This window comes from Equus caballus, chromosome 3 (assembly GCF_041296265.1).
Source record: "Equus caballus isolate H_3958 breed thoroughbred chromosome 3, TB-T2T, whole genome shotgun sequence".
NCBI classification, from domain to species: Eukaryota; Metazoa; Chordata; class Mammalia; order Perissodactyla; family Equidae; genus Equus; species Equus caballus.
In genome coordinates, this window is record NC_091686.1 from 67,358,303 (window position 1) to 67,370,392 (window position 12,090).

Genomic DNA, 12,090 nt, shown 5'->3' on the forward strand with positions numbered 1-12,090 from the left:
ACGCCTAGTTGCATGTCATTGTCATTGCCTACCTTGATGCTGCTACTCCCTGAGCAACATTTTACAGTTAAAATATTAACTTTCATAAAGTCATTGATTTAGCAATCATTTTATGTTTGGTCATTCACCAGACGTTTTCTGTCTCAGTCAACCACAAATCAGCCTTTGAGGAACTTTGCATTTTCCTGCTAAATCATTTTCTTGATTATTGCGCAATTACATATGGGTTGGTATAGTTTTACAAATATTTAATGTTAATGTTCTTTTCAGGTGTGGAAAAAGAACAGAACATACATAGTAAATATTTAAGCTTGAAACTTTCTTGTCTTTCAATCTCCTCAAAGATACTTGAATTACTTTCTATATCTAAGTCTCAATAAACATTACCGAGGATTGCCTAATTTATGCAGACCCTGGGGGTAAAAATATCCAGAAGACTGAGTGGAATGCCACAAAAATCCTAGGATTTTTCTGTTTGATATTTTTTTCTCTGGTTAGCACTACCACTAACAGACAGGTAAAAACTTTCTAGTGAAGGCATAAAAACAAGAGCTATTAAAGTCTTTATTTTGATTGTATTGGATATTACTAATAACATCTCTTTGACTTAGAAAATATGCCCCAATAAACTTACATGTAAAGAAGATCATACTCCGTCTTGCAATGCATCTTAATCTATAAGGAATTGTTTGTGTAAGTTGTTAACATTTGTTGTTTGGCTTGCTAGACACTGGTTCTCCCCCGCGGCCGCCCTTTGAAATCACTTGGTCAGCTTCAGAAAAATTGCTAATGTCTGGGCCTTACCTTCCCAGAGATTCCAGTTCAGTTGGTTTGGGAAAGGCCTCGAACGAGTGTATTTTTACAAACAGACAGCTTGATATTTTAACTAAAACGTGGAAAGAGAGGAAGAATACTAAACCAAACATTTAGCTTCAGGTTCTAGTCCTAACTGAAAAGAAACTGTTGTGTGATCTTGTATAGGTCATTTTAACTGCTCTGGGCCAGACTTTTCTCCCTCTTAACCTGCAGGTTTGAACCACATGATCTCCAATGGAATAGCTTCCTATGACCTCTGAAATATAGCACCGGGAAGATGAAACGACAGCTCTATTGTCTCTTGACGGTAGGTGCCTTTTAGCATTGAGCAATTTTAGGCCAATGTGCAAAGGCATTGGCTAAAATATCCTAGAGTGATAGCACAGATAATGTCCCCAGGATATGAAATAGTAGTTCATCGTATAAACAGGCTTCTCCAGTCTTCTAAAATCTTGCCTCTATCTCCTTTAGGATCTTTGCTTAGGCTTCTTTTTTCCTTTTGTTTTTCTTTTCTTCCATTTGCTTACAACTTATGAATCACAAGCTCCAGACACGCACACAAAAATTGTGGGGATTTAGAAACTAGAAAATCTAGATCTTGCTGCTGATAAAGAGGACTGTCTTGTTGTATGACCCAAACCACGTTTCTAAAGCTTCACTCTTTCTGGTGGAAAAAAAAAGTATATATATAAAATCACTAAAAAGCGGAAAAGAAAGCAATCAATTAAGCAAAAACTGACATTAAATCAGTAGTTAGAAGCTCTAGCTTTCAATCCTGGCGCCCATGATTTGTGAGTCTTTTGCTTTTATGACCTTATTTACGCGGCACTAGCTTCATCTATGAAATTTGGAGAGAAATGTTTGTCTTTCATTCATCGCAGTGTTTTCATGGGCCTCAAGTGAGGGAATGTTTAATAAAATTGTGAGACAGAGCTGTAAGATATCATTGTTGGCATTAATAAACATCAGACATTCACTTAGTGGCAGGATATATAAAAGAGTCAAAAAAGTTAAAAGGGTACCATGATAGCCTGGATTCCCAAAGCAGAAGGCAGTGGACAGTCCAAAGAGGAGGCCCAGGTGCCAATTGCAGGTGGGACAGAGGTCAAGACGATGGAATGGAGGAAGAGGTTTGGCAATGATAAGGTCACTGGTAACCTTTCAGGAGAAAGTTCAGCAGAAAGGAGAGGACGGAAGTCAAGTAGTAGACATATGATATCCTTTATTTCTTCTAATTCCAATATTGCCATCAGAAAAAATGAGTCATCTGTGAGCCTCAGCACAGGCCTCTCTGAAGTTGTCATAACTGAGTGTAAAGCTCACGTAAGAGAGATGAGTCATTCTTCCTTGAGGGCCTTTGTTTAACCCTTACTGGACGCGAGTGAATGAGACAGAGAAGTTGCTGATTGTAGGTTTTACTATAAGATGCATTTCGTACTTTTTTCTTGTTTAATTTGGAGGGAAACATCAAAATAATTTCCTTCAATACGACGTAGCTCTAAGAAGGTATCCTTATACATTATGATAGAGGGATTAGGGAAAAAGAGATTTTCTGAGATGCTGAGATTTTAGACTTGCTATATCACTCACTCCTTATTTAAATGTATTTAGCCTCTTCTCTTATTCCTTTCCCATCGATCCCTATTTCACTATTTGTGTGTGTGGTGGGGAGATATATACAATAGAAACTATATGTTTATACATAGATGTATATATGGTATATATGTATATGTATGTGGCAGGGGAGGGGGAGATATATACAACAGAAACTATATGTATATATAAATATATGCATATAGTATCTATTGTATCTCTGGTGAGTGCAGATAGCTGACTCGAGAGAAACAGACATGGGTCTGCATCCTCAGTCTTTACATGGTGCTATAGAACTTATTGTACCAGAAGAAATAGTCCTTCAGATCTATTCTTCCCACTTTAGTGCGACTGCATGCCTAAGAGTATATAAAAAATGAAGTTAAATGAAACCCAAAATCTCACTAGAGAAAACCTGAGCTTTACGCAAATTCCCTAGAAACTTTCTGTATCCTAGCTAGATGATAGAGTGTGTCACTGGATTTGAAAGACATATTGCCCATATAGCTGTAGGGTTCCAAAAGGAATGGTTGTAAACTGCACTTCTCTTTGCAGCTACCCTGTGCGACCCATCTCATAGTGGATATTACGGTACCCAAAGATGAAAACTGCTGCTCTTTGTTATGATATTGATTGTACCAAGGTCCCTGAGAAATCTTTGACTTTCCAAAATCACAAGCCCACAGAAGATATTCAAAAGGGAACACTAAAGCATGGTCAATATGAAACAGTAGGATAGGGATGGCTTTGATGTTAGAGGGTAAATTTGGGGGTGGAAAGGTTGACGCCGTATGACATTTATACTTTTGTGACTTTTGATTTCAAAATACTTTTACGACACTCCAGTTCCAATGAATTGGCACTTTTGCTTATTTTTTGCTCTGGTCAACACTCAAATGAGTCTTAACTTTAATATCACTTCCTCCGGAAGCCTTCCCTGACCTTCCAGACCACGTTAGGCACTCTGAATGATGTCCTTGCTTTATATCCTGAACTTTCTCTATCATAAAACTTATCAGTTCTTCATCCGTTTGCTTCTTTGCTTCTCTCACTGAAAGATAAGCTCTAGGAGGAAGGGATCAACGACTATGCTTATTGAGTAACTTATGTGACAGGCAATGTTCTGCAATATGAAGTTAAACATTTTGGAACATTGCCTGGCACATAATGTTAGTCCATAAATATTGACTATTGTTATTGTTAGTGGTGATTTAAAAGTTGTATTCTCAATACCAGATTCTAATATTCTTGAAGCCAAAGTGATGCCTTAATTGTGTTTAGATACCCTGCTGTCTCTAGTTTAGTCTTGCATATAGTAGGCAGTAAATACATAGTTGTTGAATGAATTTGTTCATTACCAAAGCTGAATTCCATATTATAAATTATAGGAAGAGAAGAAAATTACACCGGGACTCAGTTGTCCTATATCTGGTATTGATCAGCTGTTACAATGCTAATAATTGCAACTGTAATTCCTTTTACATTAATGATGTGCATATTATTGCAACTAGCTCCTGGACCAGTTTTGCTAGACACCTACAAATCAAATTTAGGGCCAATGGTAAGGAAGACTTGCCCATTAAGCAGGACACTTAACAATACTTCTCTGAATTGATCAGTACCACTGACAAGTCACGATGTCGTATGATGGGTTTGGTATGGGCAACCAAAAGCCTGTTGAGCAGAAGAAATTATTTTAAGCAATCTTCAGATTATGATGTTTGTTGAAGACTTTATGAGATCTTGAATCATGCTGAGAACCGGTCAGAGATGAGATGAATCATTTTAAGAAAACACTCTGCAACTTAAGGAACCAAGGGACTCCTTCTATTGGCAACCCAGTGATTAGGAGCCCAACCAACCCCAGACCCTTGTGCTCCATGTGAAAAAGAGCTGGTCACATTTGGATGACCATCACTATGAAAATTAACACAGGAGTGATACTAAGACCTGAAAGATAAATACATCAGCAACGTTATTGAGAGAAGCGGCGTCACTCAATTCCATGTAGTAATTATTATGAAGCATTTGAATACTTCTTACCTATGCATCCCTAATTTATGACAGATTTAGCAACAATGATAGCATAAGACAGCCCAAGTTATTTAAAAATCTTAGGTTTGAAACTAAAACACTTTTTTGATAGGGAAAAAATAGCATGACACGTAGTTAAGAAATTATAAATAAAGAAATACAAATAAACTGCTAAGAAGACCCAGCTACTTCTTTCTATTGCTAAAAAAATTCTTGCTTCCACCTTCTTCATTGGATTGGCCTATACATATGTTCAATCATAACTTTTCTTCTGAATGGAATTCCATTATATTTTATTAGAGTTTATGAAAGTTTGTCGTTTCAAAATTATTTTACCAAAATGTTATAATTTTCATGAGATTTTTCTCAACCTCATGAAGTAGCGTGGGGTCTTCCAGACTTTTCTTGACTGAGACCTAAAGTCATTTTACATTAAGATGCAGCATACTTAAGAATATATACTCATATATATCTAAATAAGTGCTTTAAAAGCAATACTTTATCTTGTTGAAATGTACTGTGATCTCTTCTATTTTATTTCATACGAAAGATAAAATAATGGCTGAGATTCATTAAAATTTATTTAATGACACACTAATTGGTTACAACATGCAATTTAGGGAAAAAACAAACAAGTGTATCAATGATGCGTTAGAGTCGTGGTTTTCCTATGGATCCTGGAGCCCTGGAGCTATGTGAGGAGGTGGGGCGCTCAGAGTCTGTAGTGGTCAGAGATGGGAGCAAGAATGTGTGTTCCTGGAGTGGATGGATTCCAGGTTGTCACTCTCACTTTGTTATTTTTTGTTGTGTATCCAGGTCTTCCACATAAAATTTCATTTAAAGAGCATATCATTATGGGCTGGCCCAGAGGTGTAGTGGTTAAGTTTGGTATGCTCTGCTTTGGCAGCCTGGGTTCGTGGGTTCAGATGATGGCACAGACCTCCACCACTCATCAAGCCATGCTGTGGCAGTAACTCACACACAAAATAGAGGAAGACTGGCACAGATGTTAGCTCAGTGCCAGTCTTCCTCACCAAAAAAAAAAAAAGGAATGTATCATTGGTTTAAAAAATTGACAATTAACCTCTGTATATTGTAATTTCCTTACCTTATGGGTCAAATCCTGTTATGACAAAAACCACTGCTTCTGAAATCACTACAGAAAATAAAAGATTTCTTGTATGATGTTTTGTTTATTTCAAGTAATGCTATAGGCACAAAGTTACAGTAAAACTAAAGTATTTGTCTGGGTCTTAGGATTTTTTCATAACAGTTTTCCTTACATCTTTTAAATCTGGCATCAGAATTTTGGGAGTTCTGTTATGGGCTTGTGTTAAGTTGTTTAGATGATTTCCATGGACTTTAGCCCCCTTGCTCAGAATTCAGTGCTGAGTTTGTTTTTCTTTTTTTTTTCCTTTTTCTCCCCAAAGCACCCCGGTACATAGTTGTATATTCTTAGTTGTGGGTCCTTCTAGTTGTGGCATGTGGGACGCCACCCCAGCGTGGTCTGACGAGCAGTGCCATGTCCGCGCCCAGGATTCGAACCAACTCAACACTGGGCCACCTGCATCGGAGCAGGGCCAGCCACTCGGCCATGGGGCCAGCCCCCAGTGCTGAGTTTTGAGTGGCCACTGTTTTTGTTTCTGATAAGTGAATACATCTTCTTCTTTAAAGGTCAAGATAGTTTATTTATTGACTTATTCTTCATGCTTTTTCAGATAAAGAACATTTCATTTCAGTCAAGGGAAAATTAGAGTATTTTTTTAGACTTTATCAGTTTGTCAGGAATGAGAACAAATTGTTCCCAGACAGATATGCAATATTAAGGACAAAGGTGACATTCCACAGTTTTAAGCTAATTAGAAAGAATTTTAAATGATTACTGGAACTTCCTGAAATTACATCTGTTTGAGACAGGAACAAAAACCCTGCTTGTAAAGATGAATCAAAATTGGAGAGGGGTGGGGGATGGGAGAGGATTAGGGAGCAAAAGAAGAAAGAGAACTTGTATTGATTGAATGTTCGCTGTGTGTCAGACGTTAAGCTGAGTGTATTACGTATAGTCCTTCTTTTAATCCTACACAATCCATTGAATAGATACAAGAATCTCCAATTTACTGATGAGGACCTGAGTGTTGAAGGACTCATCCAAGCTCAAGCCGTGATGGAGCTGGGATCTGAAACTAGGGGTGTTAGATTCCAAATCCACGGTCTTGCCCAGCGTTCTCTTTGCTTCCCGAGACCAGGCCTCTTCGGCATGGTTCCGTAAGTTGCCCTCCTCACTGCTGCCCCAGCGCAGGTTCTCTCGCGGACCCTGGTCTGAACCCTGAGCCATATTCCCTCCTGCTCTCCCTCTCCTCACTCCTCCTATGGCCAATCCCTCTGTGGCTCCTCCTTCCATTTGGGGCCCATCTCATCCTTTAGGCTCAGCACTCTCTGCCCCTCCCTGTTCCTTAGCTTCCACCCGACTCCAATTTAGCTTTGACTTTTGACTTCACAGCATCAGGCTACCTAAGGTAGGTTAATAAGCCTCGTGGTTTAAAGCAAGGACTCCTCCTACAAGAAAGTCACATCTCAGTTTACGCCGGACCGCCAGGATGGAGGATTAGCACCCATGTAGACACTTCACCTCTCAGTAACTCAGGCTTTGGTTGAGAAAGGTTTAGGTTCCAAATTTGAGGGTCTGTTTGCATGAGAATTAGAGGAGCTGAAGAATTGAGAGGCCCAAAGGAGTAAACTATTTGAGGTCAACGACTGGCTGGCGTCGTGTGAAACTCTTCAGAGGGGTTTATGCCGAGCCAAGAGTCAACTCTCCCCCGTCCCAAACAGTCTATCAGATAGGGAGGAAGGTCACCCAGAGGGGAGACTGGATGGGTGGCCTTAGCTTGAAGTGGAAAGACATTTGTGGTTGCGGATAAGGGACAACTGGGTGCGTGGAGGGCAGAAAACTCAGAATTTTTTCTAGCTGGAGGGTAAACAAAAAAGGCCAGAATGAGGAGTACATCAAGCGCAAAGCTGTAGCATGTGGTTTTGTAGAAAGCTGAGGGTACAGCAGCACAGTTTCTTTGTGACGTAACGAGAAAATGTAGTGCTGTGAGGAAAAAGAGATTTCTCTGTGCTCTTATGACTGAGGGAAAGAAAACAATCAAGAGCTTTTTTTCAAATGAAGTATAGATCCTCAGGAAAGGAGGTTTGTTGTAGCTGGGATCCTGATGACAATCTGGAGAGCTCTCATGTGTAGAGTTTCCCGAAAGATCCTCCTTTTTGTAGGTCAGAGGACGGGGGAGAGCCGTTGAATTTTCCCAGGCCGCTCTAGAAAGGCCTGAGGAACACTTTTTAAGTTTGTCTCCTTTTCTGGTTGGTGAACCAGGCCTCACATCTTGCACTTTTTTTACATCCTCCAGTGCCTGGCTCTGTACCTGGAACATAATCAGTGCTCCATTTATGTTCTTTAGGTGGATGAATGGGTTGGGCATTAAATGGGATGACATATGTGAAAGCACTGAAGAGGGTGGATGGTGAAAAGCATGGACTTGTATAGAGGGAGACTGGCACAGAGGTGAGCTCAGGGTGAATCTTCCTCAGCAAAAAAAACAAGCATGGGCTTGGAGGGAGCCAGCCCTGTGGCCTAGTGGTTAAGTTCGGCATGCTCCGCCTTGACAGCCGGGGTTTAGTTCCTGGGTGCAGACCAACACTACTCATCGGCTGCCATGCTGTGGCAGTGACCCAAATGCCAAAAAAAAAAAAAATGCATAGACTTAGAGCCAGATTGCCTGGGTTCAAATCCTGACAACCCCATTTACTAATTTTATGACTTTGGGTAAGTCACTTAACCTTTCTGCACCTTGGTTTTTCCCTACTGGTAAAGTGGAAATAATAGTATTACTATCTCTTAAGGGTGTTGTGAGTCTTGTATAAGCATATTTAGAACTGTGCCTGGCCCATGGTAAGAGTTCAGTAAAGTTTAGCCACTTGAAACTTAACAACCTGGAAACTCTAAACCATACAAGGTTTTTATTGTTTTTAAAATGGCCAAGATTGGATAAAAAGCTAATGCAATACAGTAAGCCCATGGCATTCAAGTGTTTAATATTTTAAGTTTGATTGTTTGTTATCAGTCCTAAAGGTTGTAACTTAGAGTAATGGGTAATTTTACTTATGAATGAATTTAAATCGCCGGTAATGTTAGACTTATATGCAAGATGAATCTTTTCTCTGGAGAGTGTGCCCCAAAATATTGCTCACGGCACCTGACACTGCTTGTAATTACATATCCATTATCTATTTTCCTAGTAAGCACTATGAGGACAAGGATGATGTATGTCTTATTTCCAGAGCCTAACACAATAATAAAAATAGCTAAAAATTATGGTACATTCACTATGTGCCAGCTACTATGCTGAAAGCTTATAAGCTTACATAATTGGCATCAATTAATATCTCATTCAATACTCACAACAACCCTTTGAAGTTGGCACCATTATTGTAATAGATTATTGTTCAAACACATTCACTCTCCTACTCCCACTTCTATATGTAGAAGGTACTTCCATACCTCTTGATTCTGATGTTGGTCATATGACTTGCTTGGGCCACTGAGCTGTAAGCAGATATAACACAAGCTGAGGCTTGAAAAGCACATGCATGTGTAGGGGAGGAAGACATTTCCTCTACCCACTCTGGGTCCTTCTGGCCAGAAAACAAATTAAATTCACATAAGACAGAATAACAAAAAAAATTAAATAAAGCTTTATAACATGTATACATGGGAGAGGCTCAGGCAAACTGGGCAACTCACCAAAATGGCTGAAGCTGCCACCTTAAATATCATCTTCAGCTAAAGACAAAGGAGGATGTTGGGGGTGAGGGGAGGTTTCGGGAGGTTACCAATCAAGTACAGTAAACAAGAGTAAGATTCTTATGCAGACTTGAGTCCTCGCCTTCAGCATTGATGAGAGTTTCTAGAGATAAGGTCATCCCCTCTTCCTCCTGGTACAGAGAGGGAGACACCTTTACAGATGAAGATTTCCTTTACAATGTAAGTGTCTCTTAACAAAGGGTAAGTAAATTCTGCTTTTCAGGGTTTCTTTCCTGTCTGCAGCTTTTAAGAGTTACCAGCCCCAAATAATCCTCATGCCAAAGAGATGTATCTTGGAGTGGCCAGTTTCAGTTCCCCACACATGGAGGGTCTTGCTTTCTTGCACCTCTGCCATCATCATTAAAAACAATGCCCAGGCTAGCACCTGCTCCCAGCAGAAGGATGAGAGACGTGAAGCAGAGCTAAGCCTCTAGTCAAAACCAGTCAAGATCAGCCCATCTCCAGCCAAATTCCAGACTCATGAGGAAACCCATTCAAAATCAGCAGAGGTTGGCAGCTCTTTTTAGGCACTGTACCCACAAATTTTGATAAGTTGTGTTTTTATTTTCATTTGGTTCAAAATATTTTTTAATTTCACTTGAGACTTCTTTGATTCATGTATTATTTGAAATGTGTTGTTTAATCACAAAATATTTGGGGATTTTGTTAGTGATGTCATCTTTAATTCCACTGTGCTCCGAAATCATACTCCTTGTGATTTGTCTTCTTTTAAAATTGTTGAGGTGTGTAATATGGCCCATAATGTCATCTATCTTGGTGAATGTTACATGTGAGCTTCAGACCCATGTGTTTTCTGCCGTTGTTGGATGGAGTGTTAGGTCATGTTAATTGATAGTACCTTCAAGTCAACGATATCTCTACTGATTTTCTGCCTGCTTGATCTATTAGCTACTCAAAGAGTTGAAGTCTCCAACTATAAAAGTGGGTTTGTCTATTTCTCCTTTCATTTCTATCAGTTTTGCCTCAAAGTTTTGGTGTTTTGTTACTAGGTGCATATACATTTAGGATTGTTATGTTTTCTTGGAGAATTGACTCCTATATCATAATGCTTCTCTTTATCCCTGATAATTTTCCTTGTCTGCTTTTTCTGAAATCAATACAGCTCCCCCAGTTTTCTTTTCATTTGTGTTAGTGTGGTACGTCCTTCTCCATCCCTTTGCTTCTAACTTTTCTGAGTCTTTATATTTAAAGTGGGTTTCTTATGGATATCATGTAGGTGGATCTTGTTTTCTGTCCACTCTAACAATCTCTCTTTTAATTGCTGTATCTAGACAATTCTCATTTAAATTGACTTTTTATATAGTTGAATAAATATCAACCACATTTGCAACTGTTTTCCACTCATTGCATTTGTTCCTTGTTTCCATTTTTGACTCCTGCTATTTTCTGCCTTCTCTGGTTTTAATTGAGCATTTTATATGATTTCATTTCACCTCCTCTATTAGTGTATCAATTGTAGAACTTTTTAAAAATTTTCAGTAATTACTCTAGAGTTTGAAGTACACATTTTAGACTAATCTAAATCCATTTTCAAATAACACTGCTTCACATGTAGTGCAAATATCTTACAACGGAATATTTCCAATTCCTCTCTCCTATCCCTTGTCACATTAGTGTCTTTTATTTCATTTATCCACATGTTATAATCACCCAATAAATTATTATTAATTATTATTACTTTAAACAGTTATCCTTTAGATCAAGTAAGAAGAAAAATAAAATATTGTACTTTACTTTCATTTATTCCTTTTTCAATGCTTTTCTTTTCTTTATGTAGATCCAAGTTTGTGGCTTGTATTATTTTCCTTCTTCTTGAGGAACTACTGTTAACATTTCTTATGGGGCAAGTCTGCTGGCAAGGACTTCTCTCAGTCTTTATTTTTCTGAGAAAGTTTTTTATTTCTCCTTTACTTTTGAAGGACAATTGCTGGATATAGGATTCTAGGTGGTTGTTTTTCCTTTCATTGCTTGAATTATGTCACTTCACTCTACTATTGTCTGCATGGTTTCAGAGGTGAAGTTCACCACATTCTTATTCCTCTACAGGAACATGCTTCTCTGGCTTCTTTCAAGTTTTTCTCTTGTCTTTGGTTTTCTGCAGTTTTTATATAATTGACCTAGTTGTAGGTTTTTTGTTATTTATCCTGCTTGATATTCTCTGAGCTATCTGGATCTGTGGTTTGGTGTCTGTCATTAATTTCAGAAAATTCTCAGCCACTGTTACTTCAAATATTTCTTCTGCCCTATTCTCTTTCTTTTTTTCCTTCTAGTATTACAATTAAGTGTATGTTACACCTTTTGAAATTTTTCTACATTCTTGGATGTTCTGTTCTGTTTTATTATTATTTTTTCTCGTTGCATTTCAGTTTTGAGTAGTTTCAATTGATTTATCCTCAAGTCCATTGATTCATTCTGTGGCTGTGTCTTGTCTACTCTTGAGCCCATCAGAAGCATTTGTCACCTCTATAACAGTGTTATGACCTCGAGTATTTCCTTTTGGTTCTTTCTTGGAACTTCTATCTCTATGTTTATATTACCCATCTGTTCTTGTGTGTTGTCTACTTTTTCTATTAGTGTCCTTACTATACTAATGATTGGTATTTTTAATTTCTTATCTGATAATTCCAACATCTGTGTCCTATCTGAGTTCTGTCACTTGCTTTGTCTTTTCACACTGTTTTTTCTTGCCTTTTAGCATACCTTGTAATTTTTTGTTGAAAGCTGGACATGATGTATCAGGTAACAGAAGCTGAGGCAAACAGGACTTT